Source organism: Ambystoma mexicanum, chromosome 8 (assembly GCF_040938575.1).
Source record: "Ambystoma mexicanum isolate Mex_15411 chromosome 8, UKY_AmexF1_1, whole genome shotgun sequence".
NCBI lineage: Eukaryota > Metazoa > Chordata > Amphibia > Caudata > Ambystomatidae > Ambystoma > Ambystoma mexicanum.
The window spans coordinates 114,229,210-114,250,164 of record NC_090929.1 but is presented as its reverse complement, the minus strand read 5'-3'; positions in this window follow the sequence as shown (position 1 = coordinate 114,250,164).

Genomic DNA, 20,955 nt, shown 5'->3' with positions numbered 1-20,955 from the left:
GCAAAGGAAACCCAACACTAACTACATAACTATTTACAAGGGCAGTAGGCTAGTCCGACGGCTCACTGGTTGTTGTCATGGGCCAGGGCATCATCGAACTCCTGTTCAATGGCTTGGAGGCGGGCATGTTCCCTGGCCCGAGGTCTCGCAGGGATAATGCAGTGTCCAGCTCCAATTCCCTGCGAATACCCTCGAGGCACTCAGCCTGCCTCAGCGCCCTCCGCATGGAGTTCTCCGCCCTGACCATTGTGAGCCGTTCCTCCTCTGTCCGCTGCCGCTCCGCACCTATCTGCTGGCCCAGCCGCTCCCACACGGAAGACACTCCCATTCCAGGGTTCTCCTGCCCTCAGGCCGATGCCTGCCCCCCTGATGTTGATGGCCCCGAGCCATGATGCCTCCCACGTCGAGCCTGCCGCTGCCTCCGACGCAACTGCCTGTGCCAGCACGATGGCATCCAGGCTGATGAAATCCACCGACGCAATCGTGCACGTGCCCTGCCCGATGACGCCGTCACATCCTCCATCTGCTGGGGTCCAGTTGCTGGTGTGTCCACCCCTGCTGGACCTCCAACTCCCGACTGTGGCAGGGATGGGATCCCCACCGAGTTGTCTGCGTTGGTCGGGGCAGGTCCACAGGGGGCCCTGGTGGCATCTGGGCCGGAAGACGGCATGGAGAACGACTGGCGCATAGCCTCCACAGAGGAGGAGAGGGTCGCCAGAGTGCCTGACACATGTACGAAACCCCCGGCCACGGCCGCTCCCAACTGGGCCACGTTGGCACGGTGCTCTTCGTGATGACGTGCGTGCTCCCCCCGGGAAGCACGCACCTCATCACGAATGACACCCGTGCGCAACGCGACACCAATCAGGACCTTCTCCATACAGCCAGGGGTCCCCTCGTCCGCAGGTGGAGGGGAGTCAGATGACATGGACATCCCCCCTACCTGCGGACAGGCCTGGGATGGGGCATCCCTGCTGGTGCATGTTGGTGCAGTCACAGTGTCAGGGACAGTGACATGCACAGGCACCTCCACAGCGACCTGTGCTGCCTCCTGCCCCTGCCCCTGGACTGCACCACTTGCACCAGCAGGGATGCCCCCACCAGGCCCCATGTGCGGCTCAGTAGTGGCCTCCTCCTCCTCTGTGGAAACCACCAACCTGGATGGCTCCACCCCGTCTTCCGCCGTTGCAAGCCCCTGTGGGTGCTCACCCACCCCTTCCGCTGCAGCCGTGGGGGCATCCCCTCCTCTTTGCTCCACAGCGCCATCTTCGCCCTCTTCTTCACTTTGCGCTGTGTAGAGGGAGACATAGAACACAAGCATCAGGGTACGGTCACTTAGACAGGAAGCAATAGCAGATGAGTGGCACTGTCAAAGATCACTTCCATCATGTCCCTCCACAACACATGGGTCAGTGCAGGCAAAACACATGCAGTAACAGGCATGGCGCATGCTATGGACATTAGCAAACATGTCCAATGGACTCTTGAAACATACAATGTTGTTTTTGAACTCACATGCATCATAGCTCATGCCTATCACATGCACACACTTCACCGTACTTTCATCCATCTGGACTCGTACACCCCAGACACAGTGGATGCAAGGATAACTAGGCTGCATCAGTGATTCTGAACATTGTCACAGACATGTGTCATGCATCCATGGCATTCACAAGCCACAGACACGCAGGTCAGACACACAGACATGGACACCATACATGTACATGGCATCAGCACCCATCCCTCACCCCCACCCATGTCCAGGAACAGAGACTGGCATGCTCTCATGTGTCCATTCCGCATAGGGCTCCCCATGTTGCATTTAAACATATACACCAACCGTGTGCTTCACACATTACTGGTCTCACATGCATGACCATGATGTCCCTGCACACACACACACGTACATGGCCTATGTCACACATACAGGCAGGTATCAGACAACCATCACACTGCAACATGCCCTGTCTCACACAGCAATGCTTGGCCACTTACCGCTCCACATCAGACGGGTCTGCCTCTCAAGGATCTGGGCATGGAGCGCTGGGCGTACGTGTTCCAGGACCCTCAGCTGGATGGTACTCATGCTGCCCCGGCCCCCCTCCACGAGGCGCCGGGCCTTTATGAGGGTCCTGGACCTCAAGTCCTCCCAGCGCTTCTTGACTTGCTTGATGTTGCGGGTTGCCACCCCCTCCGCATTGATGGCAACCACAAAGTCGTCCTAGATCCTGTCCCGTCATTCCTTGTCGGCGCGTGATGATCCGAAGAGGGCATCATAATGCCCCAGGACAAGCTCCACCAGGACACCAACTTCCTTCTGACTGAAGCTGGTGGCCCTCTGCCCCTCTGGCTGGGGGTCGCCAGTGGTCTCGGATGTGTTTGCCACGACATGGCGACCCCGGAGGCAGGCGTGGGTGGACAACTGGGTCCTGGGGCTGGGCTGTGGAGCAATGGTATCCCAGTCTGGAGTCTTCTGTTCCAGCAGGGGTGGACACAGCAACTGGACCCCTGCAGATGGCTGATGTGCAGGCACCAAATGGCAGGGCACGGTGGCAGCAGGCAGGCAGGCAGGCAGCAGCAGATGGCTCGTGGGAGGCTGCTCGTGGGTCTGGGGGGCAGTAATTCGGCCTTTTGGGCAGGAGCGTGGTCTTCCGTGTGCTTACGCGTGGCCAGCTTGATATGGAGTGATTTGGCACGTGAAAATTCTGCACGTCAGCGTGTAATTCGAGGAAAGGCCCTTAGCGCATAAGCGTGTCAGCACGCATACGCGATTCCATTGGACCAAAGGCCCTTAGCGCGTAAGCGCGTCTGTGACGTATCGCGCACGGGCGTTGCCCTGGCAGGGCTTGGAGATCCCACGTGGATTTCCATTGCTCTGTACGTGCTTTTCATGGGGTGCGGTGCGTGTGTTCTGCAGGCGTTGGGGTTCACAAGCTATTACTTCACAGTGGGTGGGTGTTGGCTACGCGTTCTTCTACACGCAAGGCAGACGGTGAGTGGTACCCTGCTCCCCCAGGCCCGATCGCGTGTTAAACTACCCGCAAGCCACTGAAATACACGTACCCCGCTCCCCCAGGCCCGATCGCGTGTTAAACTTCCCACGAGCCCCTGAAATACACGTACCCCGCTCCCCAGGCCCGATCGCCGTGTTAAACTTCCAGCGAGCCCCTGAAATACACGTACCCCGCTCCCCCAAGCCCGATCGCGTGTTAAACTTCCCGCGCACCCATGAAATGCATGCACACGCTATTATTCACACAGCGGGTGTCCGTGTTTGTCGCGTACCCCTTTGCACGTCATTTAGGGGTGCGCGGGAAGTTTCACATGCGAATTCAGCAGGGTACGTGTATTTCAGGGGTTCCGGGGAGTACCACACGTGAATTCGCCGTGTGGGTCCTCCCAGGTGTTCCCTCTACACCCTCCACGGCCCCTGTAGGCAGCCCACACCACAGGGGACTACCCTGCACCCATGCTCATGTCCCGCAGGCAGCCCATCCACCATGGGCATGCCCCCCATTCAAGCCACATGTCACCTTGCACTACTGATCAACAACGCATGTCTCCCAGCACCCCCAGCCCCCAGCACTGTGGGGCACCTGCCAGCAGGCCCCCACTCATGTCCCCCTGCACCACCCCCCCAGCATCCAGGGGCACCCTCCACCAGGCCCCCACTCATGTCCAACTCATGTCCCCCTGCATCCCCACCCCCCCAGCAGTCAGGGGCACCCTCCACCAGGCCCCCACACATGTCTCCCAGCACCCCCACCCCCAGCAGTCAGGGGCACCCTCCACCAGGCCCCCACTCATGTCCAACTCATGTCCCCCTGCATCCCCACCTCCCAGCAGTCAGGGGAACCCTCCACCAGGCCCCCACACATGTCTCCCTGCACCCCACCCCCCAGCAGTCAGGGTCACCCTCCACCAGGCCCCCACTCATGTCCCCCTGCACACCCACCCCCCAGCATCCAGGGGTACCCTCCACCAGGCCCCCACTCATTTCTCCCTGCACCCCCACCCCCAGCAATGCAGGGCACCCTCCACCAGGCCCCCACTCATGTCCCCTGCACCCCCACCCCCCAGCAGTGCAGGGCTCCCTCCACCAGGCCCCCACACATGTCCCCCTGCACCACCACCCCCCAGCAGTGCAGGGCACCTGCCAGCAGGCCCCCATACATGTCCCCCCAACACTTCATGACGATCCAAAATCATGGCCCCCATGCCCCCTCAATACACTGCCCACGCCACCCAGTCCGAACACACCACCAGGTATGACATCCACCCCACAAAGAAATCACCAGCACATGATACATCCCAAATGGCTAGTCTGCACATCAACATATAGCCGTCAAACCCACACAATGACAGCATGTGAATGATAAAACACACATTGCGACATGCATGAAACCAAAGAGAGAATACCACACATTGAAGTACTAAATGATAATGGCCCTCATTACGACCCTGGCGGAAAGTGACTGACCGGACCGCCACAGCGTAAATAGCGTTTCCGCCATTGCACGATGGAGCAAAGTGCGGCCCATTCCGACCCATCGGGCACGAGCACCACGCCATGGCGGAAGTGCAAAGTCCGCGATGGCGGAAATGACCCCAAAACGGCCCACACCGCCGCCGTACGGCGCCCTAGGTGCAATACCGCCACCCATCATAGCGGACACCGCAGTGAGCGCCAACCGTAAAGTACGGCGACCGTAAATATACGGAAACGGAAGTAAAAACATGGGCCCGGAACGGGAAAAAACACCCCGTACACCTATAAAACCACAAAATACACACAACCACTAAAAACACCACCCTGAGACACATCCCAACCCGTCATCCACCCTAGTGAAACCAAGAAAAATGGGAAAAGTAGCGAAGAAAGCGTGCGACCGCAAGCGGCAGGTCCACTTCTCCCGTGAGGAACTCACCGTGCTAACAGAGACCCTCCAGGGGAATGCCGCCGCCGTCTTCTCCACGCAAATGACCAGGACGGCACTTGCGAACAAGAAGGCCATATGGGCCCTGGTGGCACAGCGGGTAAGTGCGGTGGGGACCGCACCCCGCAACCCACAGCAATGCAGGAAGCGGTGGGACGACCTGCGGATACGCGTCCGTAGCATACTTTCTGCCAACCGCAACATTGCCACAGCCACCGGGGGAGGGTCGGAATCACCCATCAAGCTGACCCCCTGGGAAGAAATCTGTGCCTCCACCATCGGAATGGAGAGCATAGAGGGAGTCGGAGGGATGGAGAAAGGAGTGCAGACATCCGGAGAATAAGGTAGGTGGCCCAAATAAAACAATGCCAAAACCACAATGTACAATCATGTGAAGTACCACGTGCCCACATAGTGCAACAGAAACACATGGCCAGGAGAACGTCCACACACATTGGCCTGATAGCGCACTTTAAAACCACAATAAATACATAAATAATTAAAAACCCCAATAACACCCACTACACGTGCAGCAGGCACACCCTAACTGCAGGCTGCCAAACAACTGCACCCTCACTCCACACACAAATGAAAGCACCTCCAAGGCCCCGACCCAAATCACCCTCAGGTACCACCCCAATGCATGTGATACATTGCCATTCCAATTCCCACAGACCCATTAATAACGCTCGCCCTCCTTTACTCCACTACAGGGTCCGATCCAAACGACGAGCTCCAGGACACCCCTACCAGCACACCTGCAAAGAGGGCCAAGACCGACGGCCAAAGACCCTCCACCTCAGCTGCACGCATCAAGACACGGCAGCAGCACATATCAAGTGGCAGCACACAGGAGGGAACATCAACAGGCACCCCAGCAGCCAGCATGCCCACAACACCACCACCACAGGTCCCCCCAATGGATGCCACAGAAGGTACTGCCTCTGGTGGCAGCAGCACCATAGGTGACACCCCATTAATGGCAGCATGCTCCGACACAGAAGACGGGGATGTCGAAGTCAGATCCATCCATGACCTGTCCCAATCCCCCTGTCTGTTCCATCCCGTACACCATGAGGATACCACGCAGGGGCACCCACAAGACGACGACTGGCCATCCCCCACAAGCCCTGTGGCAGGGCAACATGAGGCGAACAGCCCCTCTGTGACACCACCGCAAATGGCCATGGCCCAGCAGAGGCAACAGTCCCTCGACCAGTTAATCGTGCAACAGCAGCAACTGGCCACGCTCCTCAAGGACCATGCCGATGGATGTGGGGGCACTAAGGCAGACATAGAAACATCAACTGAGACACTTAGGGCACAAATCGAGAGTAGCACCGAGAGCCTGAGAGTCCAAATGGAGAGTAGCACCGAGAGCCTGAGAGTCCAAATGGAGAGTAGCACCGAGAGCCTGAGACTCCAAATGGAGAGTAGCACCGAGAGCCTGAGAGTCCAAATGGAGAGAAGCACCGAGAGCCTGAGGGGGGAACTGCATGCGACGTCCAAAGACGTATGTGCCGAACTTGCCGCAGTGCGCCGTGTGCTCACTGAGCTCTCACAAACCCTTAGGGACATGCATGGACGTGAGCAGGCAGAGACATCATCCGTTGCAAGTTCCATCCAGGGCAGCCCCCAACGTAGATCTGGGAGGAACCTGCGCTCCACAGGCAGGGGTGCCCCTGATATCCGCAGAGGGGGCTTGCAATAGCGACTGCCCACTGACAATGAGCATCTTTGGACACTGGTGTTCGGGGGGGAGGTAGGAGGGTGGAGGGGGTGTGTTGGGCTCACTTGGGTGGCGGGTCGATAGGGTGTTCCACATGATATCACATATGCCATAAACAATGCACGATCAAACAATGAGATGTGTGGACAATGATCTTTGTGTACTAGGCCATCATAGGCGTACAGTCCATATTGTGCATGTACCAGACACACACAGTGCCACGAGTCCCGTGTCCATGTATCAGCCACCAGGCGTGAGTGCTAGAAGCATGCATCTATGAGATGCTGACGAATTTCACGGCCCTCCTGTGCCTCGCAGACTCCTTGAGGTGCTGCCACATCCCCACCCTCATCATGACCATCTTCAGGTGCTTGCAGTTCTGCGTCAGGGGGCATGGGCACATTTCTACGTACGCACATGTTGTGGAGCATGACACATGCCATCACCATCTTTGCAACCTTCTCATGGCGGTACAGGAGTGCCCCGCCAGACCTGCTGAGGCACCGGAAACGGGTCTTCAGTAGGCCGAATGCCTGTTCAATGACTACACGGGTACGTGAGTGGGCATGGTTGTTGTCCTCCTCATGCTGGTCCCGTGGGTTCCGGACTGGTGTGAGGAGCCATCTCTTCAGTGGATATCCGGCATCACCTGTATGTGGACGATAAACGAATTATGTGGAATGCCATTGCTACGTACGCACCCCCCCCCCTTCCTGCCAGGTCATTGCCGCATCACATATCCCACATCATCATGCATGAAATGAGACTCACCGAGTAGCCAGGATCTGTTCCCTGCGTGTCGCTCCATGTAGCGTGGTATTGTAGAGTTCCTCAAGACCATAGAATCATGGGTTGATCCAGGGAATCGGGCACAACAATGTGTAATGATCCTGTTGGAGTCACACACCATTTGTACATTCAGTGAATGAAATTGTTTTCGGTTGCGGTACTGGGCCTCCATGGCATGTGGGACGACCAATTCCACATGGGTGCAGTCGATGGCACCAATGCAACCCGGTATGCCGGCAAGTGCATGGAATCCCACTTTTGTGTTGGTAATTTCCTGCTCCGAGCGTGGTAGAGAGATGTAGTCGTCTGCGTGCTGCAGGAGGGCATCGAGCACTTGCAATAGTGTCCGTGAGAACAGTGGCTGAGAAATGCCATGCAACTGTCCGACTGTGTGCTGGTAGGTGCCTGTGGCCAGGAAGTGGAGTACAGACACCACCTTCAGTAGGGGTGGGATGGCGGTTGGGCTATCTATCATGCTGACAAGGTCAGCCTGTGTCATGTCCACAATGGCGGCTATGGTGTCCCGGTCCAAACGGTAGAGGGTGTGGATCTGCTCATCAGTGAGGTTGAACGGATGTGCTCGGAGGCGTGGGATTGCGGGCTGCCTGCGTGGTGGTAGTGGCTGTGCTGGCGGCCCTTGCTGGCCATGCCTTGCCCTCCTCCTCCTCCTGCGTCTCCTCCGTGCGGCCGGTTGTAGTTGGTGTTCGTCTTCTTCTTGGAGTTGGAGTACTTGCAGTGCTATCAGGTCCCCCAGGGCCAACATCGCGAGTCCTGCCGGTAGCATTTCGGAGTGGGTGTGGTTGTGGGAGGAGACTGGGTGTGCAATTTATGTGTTTTCAGGCTGTATGGCCTCCACCTGTGGTGATTCATTCCACCTGTGCAAGCTGCTCTCCCCTTTGGGCGAGCACGTCCCGCACACAACGCTGCAATTCGAGGAATGGCATCTTGCTATTACAATCATGTATTAGTACCCGATGGCCGTGTAACATTGGTTGATATGTTCATTCGGCTATGGTCCCATTGTTTCACATGCATTCTTTGCAGTCGCGAACAGACTTGTGAAGGGTCAGTGGAACGTAGTACTCGAGTAACGGTGGGCCCTCATGCATCACTGTACCGAGTTGCACCGACGGGCGGGGCGTCCCATTTGTGGGTGAAGGCAGTTGCCATTTTCACACACAGCCGCACTAGATGGATTAATTTGTGATTTCAAGCGGCCACAGATGCCTTTTCGACGTGATGTTGCAAATGAGGAATTCGAAGGGCGGCGCTTTCGGTCTTCAGCTAGCGGCGAGGAGATGCCCACAGGTCTGACTGCAAATATAACGTTCTATTGTTCAGTGTCCTTGGGACAGGGGCCATGGCGAGGATGCAATGATTGATATGAATAGTTTGGGATGCGCAATAGCGAAGTGGATGATGAGGCCGGACGTTCCCAAATACATGTTACTTCACAACACTGGAATTACGGGCTGGGGCACAGTGGATTTTGCAGGCTGCATAACGCACAGACTCAATGGAATTCTCACATGTTATGTGAGTATGGAAACAGGCGTTATCATTACGGGATGAGGGAATGATGAATGGATGCATGGACAGATGATTTGATACAGAGTTTGCCATGTACAGGGCTTCTTGGAATCTGTCCGCCTCCCCTGCGCTATGTGATGCAGGGCTGCCATAGTGGGACCATCGTCTATCTGGCCTTGTTGAGCCCTCCCTGTCTCGACGCGCCTTCAGACACTTGTGTCCATGCACGTTACCAATCCCATCTGATGGATTCTGTTTTCACAGACGCATGCACAGGTACACTCGTTTGTGATGGTGTTTTCACCTCGATATGGATAGTTATGAGTCGCAAGTGGTTTTGGGGTGGTGATGATCCTTTGGAGTGGGCTAGCATGCATATGGCTGTGGATCTAGTGTGATCATTGAAGTGAGTTGTTCGAATGTAGTTCTGATGGCCATTCTTTTCTTTTTCTTTTCTTTTGGTTGACAGGTATCTCCTCCCCTTTTGCCACTGCCATCTGTATGCCACTCCTGCAGATGGGTTTTACTCCCGACACCTGCTGCTTCGTGTTAATCAGTGGAGCAGCATTACGATCTTATGGGACGATCGCCAATGGGCCACATGCCCTTACGCAGTACTAGTGGCTCGGAGCAACATTTCAGCCTTTCAGCTGGACTAGTGCCTCCCATATTGCGGTTCTAGGCGCTTCCCTGTTGCCTTTTCGTACGGAATGTAGCCCCTGTGTACCATGAGGGAACAGGGCGTCACACAGGAAGTAGCTGGTCATTTCTTGCGGATGCAGCCCACAATGGTGAAATGTGTTTTGGAGTTCATGGCCTAATGGCTGTATGGGCTTGGTGAATCTGTTGTGCATTAAATTTCTATTCTGATATGGGCCGTGTAGCGTTCTTCTTTGCAAGTGATGTGGCATATTCCTATTTGGGGAGCGATGTATTGTGAGGAGATCTGCATTGGGTTCCAGCTTCGGAGTATAGTTGCGTGGTACTGTGCTGGGCGCGTTTGCCTACGAAGCCCAGTGAGGTCAGGGGTGAGGGCTGCCAATATGACTGTTTGGATGATGTCATGCTCAGGGGCGGGGGGTAGGTTTTGTGTAACAGATGCCGGTCAGCCAGGTGGATTGGTGGAATGATGTGATTATCGGAATTATGCTGCCTGTGTTTGCGTGCGTTTCTTGGTGGGAGACTGAGGTCATGTCCATTGGTATAGCTTCTGTATTCGTGCCATCTGTGCCCTGCAGCTCCCATTGGCCCCTCTTGTGATTCTTTTGTTCGTTGGCATGCATGGGTGACTTGTACATTTCACTGGTTGCATTGTGACTTTGTTGCACCTACGGGGAGTTGTACTATGTGGCCAGGGAGCGGTGTACAGGCACTCAGTGGGGCCGTTTACGGTTGATTCGCGATGCCGTACTTCTCACCATGGCGGAATGGTACTTTCCGCCGTGCTTGATGGCGTTAGGTACATGTCCGCTAGGGTCGGAATTCGCGTACCCTTGCGCCATGGTGCTAATTACGGTTTGGCATGGCGCGCGCGCGCGTACTTGGTGCAGTTAGCGTTGGCGTTCACTACGGTGTCGCTAATGGCATCATACTTTACGGTGACGGGTCATAGTCGCACCGAGCGCTATTCGATGGCGGTATTGCATTTCCGCCATCGTTTTTCGCTTTCCGCCAGAAAAGCAAGGCAATGAAATGGAACAGAAGAAAATGGAAATAATAAATGAAATCCAGCATGTCCAATAAATGAAAAAGACGCATGAAATCCAAATGAAAAGCAATCCAAAATCAAGTCTCCAAAGTGTCAGTCTGAGAAAATAAATCCAAGGTGGAAAAATAATAAAAAACCATTGATCCATGGAAAAAAAATCAACAATCCAAATCCATTGTCAAACTATGTACAAAGTGAACATTATGGGTCCATGTGCCCAATCCTTTAAATGAAACCTATAAAATAAAATCCTACCTAATGAAGAACCATATACAAGAAGTTGGGGCATCGTCCAAGTGCCCCAAAACAAAACAAAACTGAAAGGAAACTTAACACTAAATAACTATTTACAAGGGCAGCGGGCTAGTCCGACGGCTCACTTCTGGATGTTCCGGGCCAGGGCATCATCGAACTCCTGCTCAATGTCCCGGAGGCGGTCCTCTTCCATGGCCCTGAGGGTCCGCAGGGATGACGACATGTTCTCCTCCAACTCCCTGCGGATTGCCTCAAGGCACTCGGCCCGCCTCAGGGCCCTCTGCATGGAGTTCTCCACCCTGACCATCGTGAGCCGTGCCTCTTCCGCCCGCTGCCGCTCCGCATCTATGGCATGGCCCAACCGCTGCCACACGGAAGACACTTCCCGTCCTGGGTCCTCCTGCCCTCCGGCCGATGCCTGCCCCTCCAATGTCGAAGGCCCCGAGCCATCATGGCTCCCACCTTTTTGCTGCTGCTGCTGTGCCTGTGCCCTGGCTCCTGCTGCCTGCACATCCTCCACCGGCCGGGGTGCAGTCGTTGATGTGGCCACCCCTGCTGGACGTCCGACTCCCGACTGTGGCAGGGATGTGTCCTCCACCAGCCTGGCTGCACAGTCAGAGGCAGCTCCACAAGGCACCCAGGTGACAAATGGGTGGAAAGATGGCACGGAGGACGACTGGCGCATAGGGTGTTCAGTTGAGGAGGGGGTCGGAACAAGCTCCAGCAAACGGAGGAATGCGGCCTGGGTGACCTGTCCCAGTAGGCCGACGCGGTCAACGAGCCATTCGAGATGACGTGCAGTCTCCTCATGAAAAGACTGCAGGTCACCTCGCATGGCCCGTTGACGCAACGCCACACTAGTCAGGACAGGCTCAACCCGTACCTGGATAGCCACGTCCGCAGGCAGAGGAAGGCCAGTTGACGTCAGCTCATCCCCTGCCTGAAAACGGGTCTGGACGTAGACATCCCTGCTGGTGAAAGATGATGCAGTGACAGGATCAGGGACAGGATTGCACACAGGCACCTCCGCGGCGGTCTGTGCTGCCTCCTGTCCCTGGTCCTGCACTGCACCACTAGCACCAGTGGAATCCCCACCTCCAGACCCCGTCTCTGTTGCTTGCACAGCCTCCTCCTCCACCAAAGCCCCCACCAACCTGGATGACTCCGTGCCATCTTCCTCCGTTGGGACCTGTGGGGTCCCGGCTGCCCCTTCTGCTGCCGAGGAGTCCAACTCCGACCTCTGCCTCTTGGACCTCCCCCCGGCAGCTGCGGCCTGGGACGCGGCACCAGACTCCTCACTCCCCGACGAGATGACAACCTGTGAGGGGAGCCGGGCCTTGCGTCTCCGGCTGGCGGTGCGATCCCTGCCGCTGGGCTCCACAGCACCTTCTCCGCCCTCTTCATCAGTTGACGGCTGCAGACAGGGAGAAATAAAACACAGGCATCAGGGCACTGTACAATGTACACATACACACATGACAGTTGCACATGAGTGGCATTGGCAAACCTCAGACATGGCATCACAATCGCCAACACACATGTCATTTCAACTCGCACACATGAGCCATACCACAGCCATATCGCAACAGCCAGCACCATCCATACTCATACAACAGCTTGAGCAGGCAAAGGTGAGCCACACATCACATACAACACAGGGAGTGCACTACACATGCACACACACCACCACACTTGCATGCATGTGTACACCTCTGCCAACTGTTGCAGTGTTGAGATCGGCATCCATGTCACATATGCCAATCAGTCTTCCACATCCCAGTGTCACATGCATCCATGTTGCATCACTGTTGCCCCCTTGTCAAATACACACACATGCACATGTACACAGTGCAGATACATGCAGCTGAAACCAACATCCCTGTGTGACATCACAAACATGCCTACTTACATACACATTCATTCAAACATGTGTGTCCACACATCTGCATTTGGCATGCAAGCCTACACACACAAGCACCATCCATGTCTCACACATGAGAGCCCTCGCATGTGTTAGCCTCACGGCCCTGTACTTGGCCCCATAAAAACACATGTGCAACCTGCACACTACTGGCACACCACCAAACGCACAGCTTACAATCAGGATGCATGTACACTTACCGCTCGACTCCAGACGGGTCTGCCTCTCAAGGACCTGGATGTGGAGAGCAGGGGATATGCATTCCAGGACCCTCATTTGATCTTCTGACAAGTGGCCCAGGCGCCCCTTAGCATCCGCTGCCTTCAAGAGGCGCCGGGCCTTGTTGAGGGTCCTGGACCTGAAGTCCTCCCAGCGCTTCTTGACATGATGGAATAGTCGGACTGCCACCCCCTCCGCGTTGATGGCAGTCACAATGGCCCTCATTACGACCCTGGCGGAAATCGAAAAACGATGGCGGAAATGCAATACCGCCATCGAATAGCGCTCGGTGCGACTATGACCCGTCACCGCAAAGTACGAAGCCATTAGCGACACCGTAGTGAACGCCAACGCTAACTGCACCAAGCACGCGCGCGCGCGCCATGCCAAACCGCAAACACCACCATGGTGCAACGGTACGCCAATTCCGACCCTAGCGGACATGTACCTAACGCCATCAGGCATGGCGGAATGTACCATTCCGCCATGGCGAGAAGTACGGCATCGCGAATCAACCGTAAACGGCCCCACTGAGTGCCTGTACACCGCTCCCTGCCCACAAAGTACAACTCCCGGTAGGTGCAATGAAGTCACAATGCAACCATTGAAATGCACAAAGCACCCATGCATGCCAACGAACAAAAGCAACACAAGAGGGGCCAATGGGAGCTGCAGGTCACAGATGGCACGAATACAGAAGCCATCCCAATGGACATGACCACAGTCCCCCACCAAGAAACGCACGCAAACACAGGCACCTGTGCCCAGCAATATTCCGAAAATCACATCATTCCACCAGTCCACCTGGCTGACCGGCATCTGTTACACAAAACCCAATCCCCCGCCCCTGAGCATGACAACATTCAAACTGTCATCTAGGCAGCCCCCATCCCTGACCTCACGGGCTCAGTAGGCAAACGCGCCCAGTACAGTACCACGCAACTAAACCCCGAAGCTGGAACCCAATGCAGATCTCCTCACAATACATCGCCCCCCAAATAGGCATATGCCACATCACTTGCAAAGAAAAACGCTACACGGGCCAAATCAGAATAGCAATTTATGCACATCAAAGACACCAAGCCCATACAGCCATCAGGCCATGAACTCCAAAACACCAATCACCATTGTGGGCTGCATCCGCAAGAAATGACCAGCCACTACTTGTGTGTCGCCCTGTACCCCCATGGTACACAGAGCCACATTCACGTACGAAAAGGCAACATGGAAGCGCACAGAACCGCAGGGCTGTCCCAATGGGGAGGCACTAGTCCAGCTGAAAGGCCGAAATGTTGCTCCGAGACACCAGTACTGCGTAAGGGCATGTGGGCCATTGGCGATCGTCCCATAAGATCGTAATGCTGCTCCACCGATTAACACGAAGCAGCAGGTGTCGGGAGTAAAATCCATCTGCAGGAGTGGCATACAGATGGCAGTGGCAAAAGGGGAGGAGATACCTGTCAACCAAAAGAAAAGAAAAAGAACAGAATGGCCATCAGAACTACATTCCAACAACTCACTTCAATGATCACACGAAATCCACAGCCATATGCATGCTAGCCCACTCAAAAGGATCATCACCACCCCAAAACCACTTGCGACTCATAACCATCTATATCGAGGTGCAAACACCATCACAAACGAGTGTACCTGTGCATGCGTCTGTCAAAACAGAATCCATCAGATGGGAATGTCAACGTGCATGGACACAAGTGTCTGAGGGCGCCTCGAGACAGGGAGGGCTCAACAAGGCCAGATAGACGATGGTCCCACTATGGCAGCCCTGCATCACATAGCGTAGGGGAGGCGGATAGATCCCAAGAAGCCCTGTACATGGCAAACTCTGTATCAAATCACCTGCCCATGCATCCATTCATCATTCCCTCATCCCGGGATCAAAACGCCTGAATAATTACTCACATGACATTAGAAACATCCATTGAGTCTGTGCGTTATGCAGCCTGCAAAATCCACAGTGCCCCAGCCCGTAATTCCAGTGTTGTGAAGTAACATGTATTTGGGAACGGCCGGCCTCATCGCCCACGTAGCTAATGCGCATCCCAAACTATTCATATCAATCATTGCTCCCTCGCCATGGGCCCTGTCTCAAGGACATTGAACAATAGAACGTTATATTTGCAGTCAGACCTGTGGGCATCTCCTCGCCGCCAGCTGAAGACCGAAAGCGCCGCCCTTCGAATTCCTCATTTGCAACACCACGTCGGAAAGGCATCTGTGGCCGTTTGAAATCACTAATTATTCCATCGAGTGCGGCTGTGTGTGAAAATGGCAACTGCCTTCACCCACGAATGGGACGCCCCGCCCGTCGTTGCAACTCGGTACAGTGATGCATGAGGGCCCACCGTTACTCGAGTACTACGTTCCACTGACCCTTCACAAGTCTGTTCGCGACTGCACAGATAGAATGGGAAACAATGGGACCATAGCCGAATGAACATAACAACCAATCCAACACGGCCATCGGGTACAAATACATGATAGCAATAGCAAGATACCATTCCCCGAATTGCAGCGTTGTGCGCGTGACGTGCTCGGCCAAAGGGGAGGGCAGTTTGCACAGGTGGAATGAATCACCACAGGTGGAGGCCATACAGCCTGAAAACACATAAATTGCACAGCCAGTCTCCTCCCACAACCACACCGAAATGCTACCGGCAGGACTCGCGATGTTGGCCCTGGGGGACCTGATAGCACTGCAAGTGCTCCAACTCCAAGAGGAAGACGAACACCAACTACAACTGGCCGCACGGAGGAGACGCAGGAGGAGGAGGAGGGCAAGGCAGGGCCAGCAAGGCCCACCAGCACAGCCACTACCACCACGCAGGCAGCCCGCAATCCCACGCCTCCGAGCACATCCGTTCAACCTCACTGATGAGCAGATCCACACCCTCTACCGTTTGGACCGGGACACCATAGCCGCCATTGTGGACATGACACAGGCTGACCTTGTCAGCATGATAGATAGCCCAACCGCCATCCCACCCCTACTGAAGGTGGTGTCTGTACTCCACTTCCTGGCCACAGGCACCTACCAGCACACAGTCGGACAGTTGCATGGCATTTCTCAGCCACTGTTCTCACGGACACTATTGCAAGTGCTCGATGCCCTCCTGCAGCACGCAGACGACTACATCTCCCTACCACGCTCGGAGCAGGAAATTACAAACACGAAAGTGGGATTCCATGCACTTGCCGGCATACCGGGTTGCATTGGTGCCATCGACTGCACCCATGTGGAATTGGTCGTCCCACATGCCATGGAGGCCCAGTACCGCAACCGAAAACAATTCCATTCCCTGAATGTACAAATGGTGTGTGACTCCAACAGGATCATTACACATTGTTGCGCCCGATTCCCTGGATCAACCCATGATTCTATGGTCTTGAGGAACTCTACAATACCACGCTACATGGAGCGACACGCAGGGAACAGATCCTGGCTACTCGGTGAGTCTCATTACATGCATGATGATGTGGGGTATGTGAATTGGCAATGACCTGGCAGGAAGGGGGGGGGTGTGCGTACGTATCAATGGCATTCCACATCATACGTTTCTCGTCCACATACAGGTGATGCTGGATATCCACTGAAGAGATGGCTCCTCACACCAGTCCGGAACCCACGGGACCAGCATGAGGAGGACTACAACCATGCCCACTCACGTACCCGTGTAGTCATAGAACAGGCATTCGGCCTACTGAAGGGCCGTTTCCGCTGCCTCAGCAGGTCTGGCGGGGCACTCCTGTACCGCCATGAGAAGGTTGCAAAGATGGTGATGGCATGTGTCATGCTCCACAACATGTGCGTACGTAGAAATGTGCCCATGCCCCCTGACGCAGAACTGCAAGCACCTGAAGATGGTCATGATGAGGGTGGGGATGTGGCAGCACCTCATGGAGTCTGCGAGGCACCGGAGGCCCGTGACATTCGTCAGCATCTCATTGATGTATGCTTCTAGCACTCACGCCTGGTGGCTGATACATGGACACGGGACTCGTGGCACTGCGTGTGTCTGGGACATGCACAATATGGACTGTACGCCTATGATGGCCTAGTACACAAAGATCAATGTCCACACATCTCATTGGTTGATCGTGCACTTTTTATGGCATATGTGATGTCATGTTGAACACCCTATCGACCCGCCACCCAAGTGAGCCCAACACACCCCCTCCACCCCCCTACCTCCCCCCCGAACACCAGTGTCCAAAGATGCTCATTGTCAGTGGGCTGTCGCTATTGCAAGCCCCCTCTGCGGGTATCAGGGGCACCCCTGCCTGTGGAGCGCAGGTTCCTTCCAGATCTACGTTGGGGGCTGCCCTGGACGGAGCTTGCAACGGATGATGTGTCTGCCTGCTCACGTCCATGCATGTCCCTAAGGGTTTGCGAGAGCTCAGTGAGCACACGGCGCACTGCGGCAAGTTCGGCACATACGTCCTTGGCCGTCGCATGCAGTTCCCCCCTGAGGCTCTCGGTGCTTCTCTCCATTTGGACTCTCAGGCTCTCGGTGCTACTCTCGATTTGTGCCCTAAGTGTCTCAGTTGATGTTTCTATGTCTGCCTTAGTGCCCCCACATTCATCAGCATGGTCCTTGAGGAGCGTGGCCAGTTGCTGCTGTTGTTCGATCAACTGGTCGAGGGACTGTTGCCTCTGCTGGGCCAAGGCCATTTGCGGGGGTGTCACAGAGGGGCTGTTGTCCTCATGTTGCATTGCCACAGGGCTTGTGGGGGATGGCCAGTCGTCGTCTTGTGGGTGCCCCTGCGTGGTATCCTCATGTTGTACGGGATGGGACAGACAGGGGGATTGGGACAGGTCATGGATGGATCTGACTTCGGCATCCCCGTTTTCTGTGTCGGAGCATGCTGCCATCAATGGGGTGTCACCTATGGTGCTGCTGCCACCGGAGGCAGTGCCTTCTGTGGCATCCATTGGGGGGACCTGTGGTGGTGGTGTTGTGGGCATGCTGGCTGCTGGGGTGCCTGTTGATGTTCCCTCCTCTGTGCTGCCACCTGATTTGTGCTGCTGCCGTGTCTTGATGCGTGCAGCTGAGGTGGAGGGTCTCTGGCCGTTGGTCTTGGCCCTCTTTGCAGGTGTGCTGGTAGGGGTGTCCTGTAGCTCGTCGTTTGGATCGGACCCTGTGGTGGAGTAGAGGAGGGCGAGGGTTATTGGTGGGTCTGTGGGAATTGGAATGGCATTGTATCACATGCATTGGGGTGGTACCTGAGGGTGATTTGGGCCGGGCCCTTGGAGGTGCTTTGATTTGTGTGTGGAGTGAGGGTGCAGTTGTTTGGCAGCCTGCAGTTAGGGTGTGCCTGCTGCACGTGTAGTGCGTGTATTAGGGGTTTTTAATTATTTATGTATTTATTGTGGGTTTTAACGTGCGCTATCAGGCCGATGTGTGTGGACGTTCTCCTGGACATGTGTTTCTGTTGCACTATGTGGACGCATGGTACTTCACATGGATGGACTGTGTGGATTTGGCATTGTTTTATCTGGCCCACCTACCTGAATCTTCGGATGTCGGCACTCCTTTCTCCATCCCTCCGACTCCCTCTATGCTCTCCATTCCGATGGTGGAGGCACAGATTTCTTCCCAGGGGGTCAACTTGATGGGTGATTCAGGACCTCCCCCGGTGGCTGTGGCAATGTTGCGGTTGGCAGAGAGTATGCTGCGGACGTGTATCCGCAGGTCGTCCCATCGCTTGCGGCATTGCTGTGGGGTGCGGGGTGCGGTCCCCACCGCACTTACCCGCTGTGCCACCAGAGCCCATATGGCCTTCTTGTTTGCAAGTGCCGTCCTGGTCATTTGCGTGCAGAAGACGACGGCAGCATTCTCCTGGAGGGTCTCTGTTAGCACGGTGAGTTCCTCACGGGAGAAGTGGACCTGCCGCTTGCGGTCGCACGCTTTCTTCGCTGCTTTTCCCATTATTCTTGGTTTCGCTAGGGTGGTTGACGGGTTGGGGTGTGTTTCAGGGTAGTGATTTTAGTGGTTGTGTGGTTTTAGTGTATTTATAGGTGTACGCCGGGATGTTTCCCGTTCCGGGCCCATGTTTTAACTTCCGTTTCCGTATATTTCCGGGCACCGTACTTTCCGGTAGGCGCACACTGCGGTGACCGCTAAGAGGGGTGGCGGTATTGCACCTGGGGCGCCGTACGGCGGCGGTGTGGGCCGTTTTGGGGTCATTTCCGCCATCGCGGACTTTGCACTTCCGCCATGCCGTGGTGCTCGTGCCCGATGGGTCGGAATGGGCCGCACTTTGCTCCTTCGTGCAATGGCGGAAACGCTATTTACGCTGTGGCGCTCCGGTCAGTCGCTTTCCGCCAGGGTCGTAATGAGGGCCAATGTCCGTCCAGATCCGAGTCCGTCCTTCCTTGTCAGCGCGCAAACTTCTGAAGAGGGCATCATACTGCCCCAGGACTTGCTCCACCAGGACTTGCTCCACTTCGGTGGCAGTGAAGCTGGTGCCCCTCTGCCTCTCTGGCCGGGGGTTGGCAGTAGTGCCAGATGTTGCAGTGCCCGACATGACAACCCCAGAGGCAGGAGTGGGTGGGCAACTGGGTCCTGGGGCTGGTCTGTGGAGCGATGGAATCCCATTCGGGAGTCTTCGGTTCCAGCAGGGGTGGTCACAGCAACAGCACCCCTGGCTGATGTGCAGGCAGCAAATGGCAGGGCACGTGGGCAGCAGGCAATCAGGCAGCAGCAGATGGCAGGTGGGAGCGTGCTCGGGGCTCTGGGGGGCAGTAATTCGGCCTTCTGGGCAGGAGCGTGGTCTTCCGTGTGCTTACGCGTGGCCAGCTTGATACGGAGTGATTTGGCACGTGAAAATCCAGCATGTCTGCGTGTAATTCGAGGAAAGGGCCTTAGCGCATAAGCGCGTCAGCACACATACGCAAATTCATTGCCCCAAAGGCCCCCAGCGTGTAGGCGCATCTATGACGTTACGCGCACGTGCGTTTTCCAATGGCGCGTAGAAAAAATAAGCACGTCAGAGTGTCATAGCGTGTAATTGGTGGAAAGGGCCTCAGCGCGTATGCGCCTCTGTGACGTGCGTGCACGGGCGTTTCCCTGTTACACGTCCAATGACTGCACGTCAGAGTGTCAGCTCGTGTAATTGGAGGATAGGGCCTTAGCGCGTACACGCGGAAGTGACGCTGGACGTGTGGGCATGTTTAAAAGGTACGTGTAGAACGCCATTTCCTTGTACATGCTTTTCGTGGAGAGCGAGTGGGTAAAATCTGTACTTCTTATCGGTTCACACGCGATTTACTTCACGGCGTTCCAAGTTCGTACTCCCTGTTACCTCTGACAGCTTTTTCGCTTTTTGTCTTTTTCCTGGGCCTGTTTCCTCAAACAGCGTTCACTTCTTCTGTTGTCCTGTCTCCTCAGACAGCGTACAAATCTTCTTTTGGCTGGGGTGTTGCCAACGCGCACACGCATGTCTTTTTCACGCTATTTTTCCAGCAGACGGTGAGTCGCGCACGTATTTAACATCTGTGCTTGACCCGTGTGTCGCGTACCCCTTCAGAGGTCCTTCTAGGCTGCGTGTAACATGCATACGTTAATTTTTGTGTTTCTGGGTGCCACAGCAAAGTGCAGGTTTATTTTTCCACGCACGTGGTCTAGGAGGGGTTGCGTGCACATTATCTCCCTTTTTTGGGGTGCCTGTGCATTGCGTGACCCGTCATCTTCCCCCAGGGGTCACATACAGCCTAGGGTACGAATTCCATCTAGTAGCCTACCCCTTTGACCCCCAATCGCCCAGGACAATAGTTTACTGCAACTCCCATACGCACAACAACATCAGTGCCATGGTTGGGAGGCGAGCACGTGGTAAGGGTGGCAAA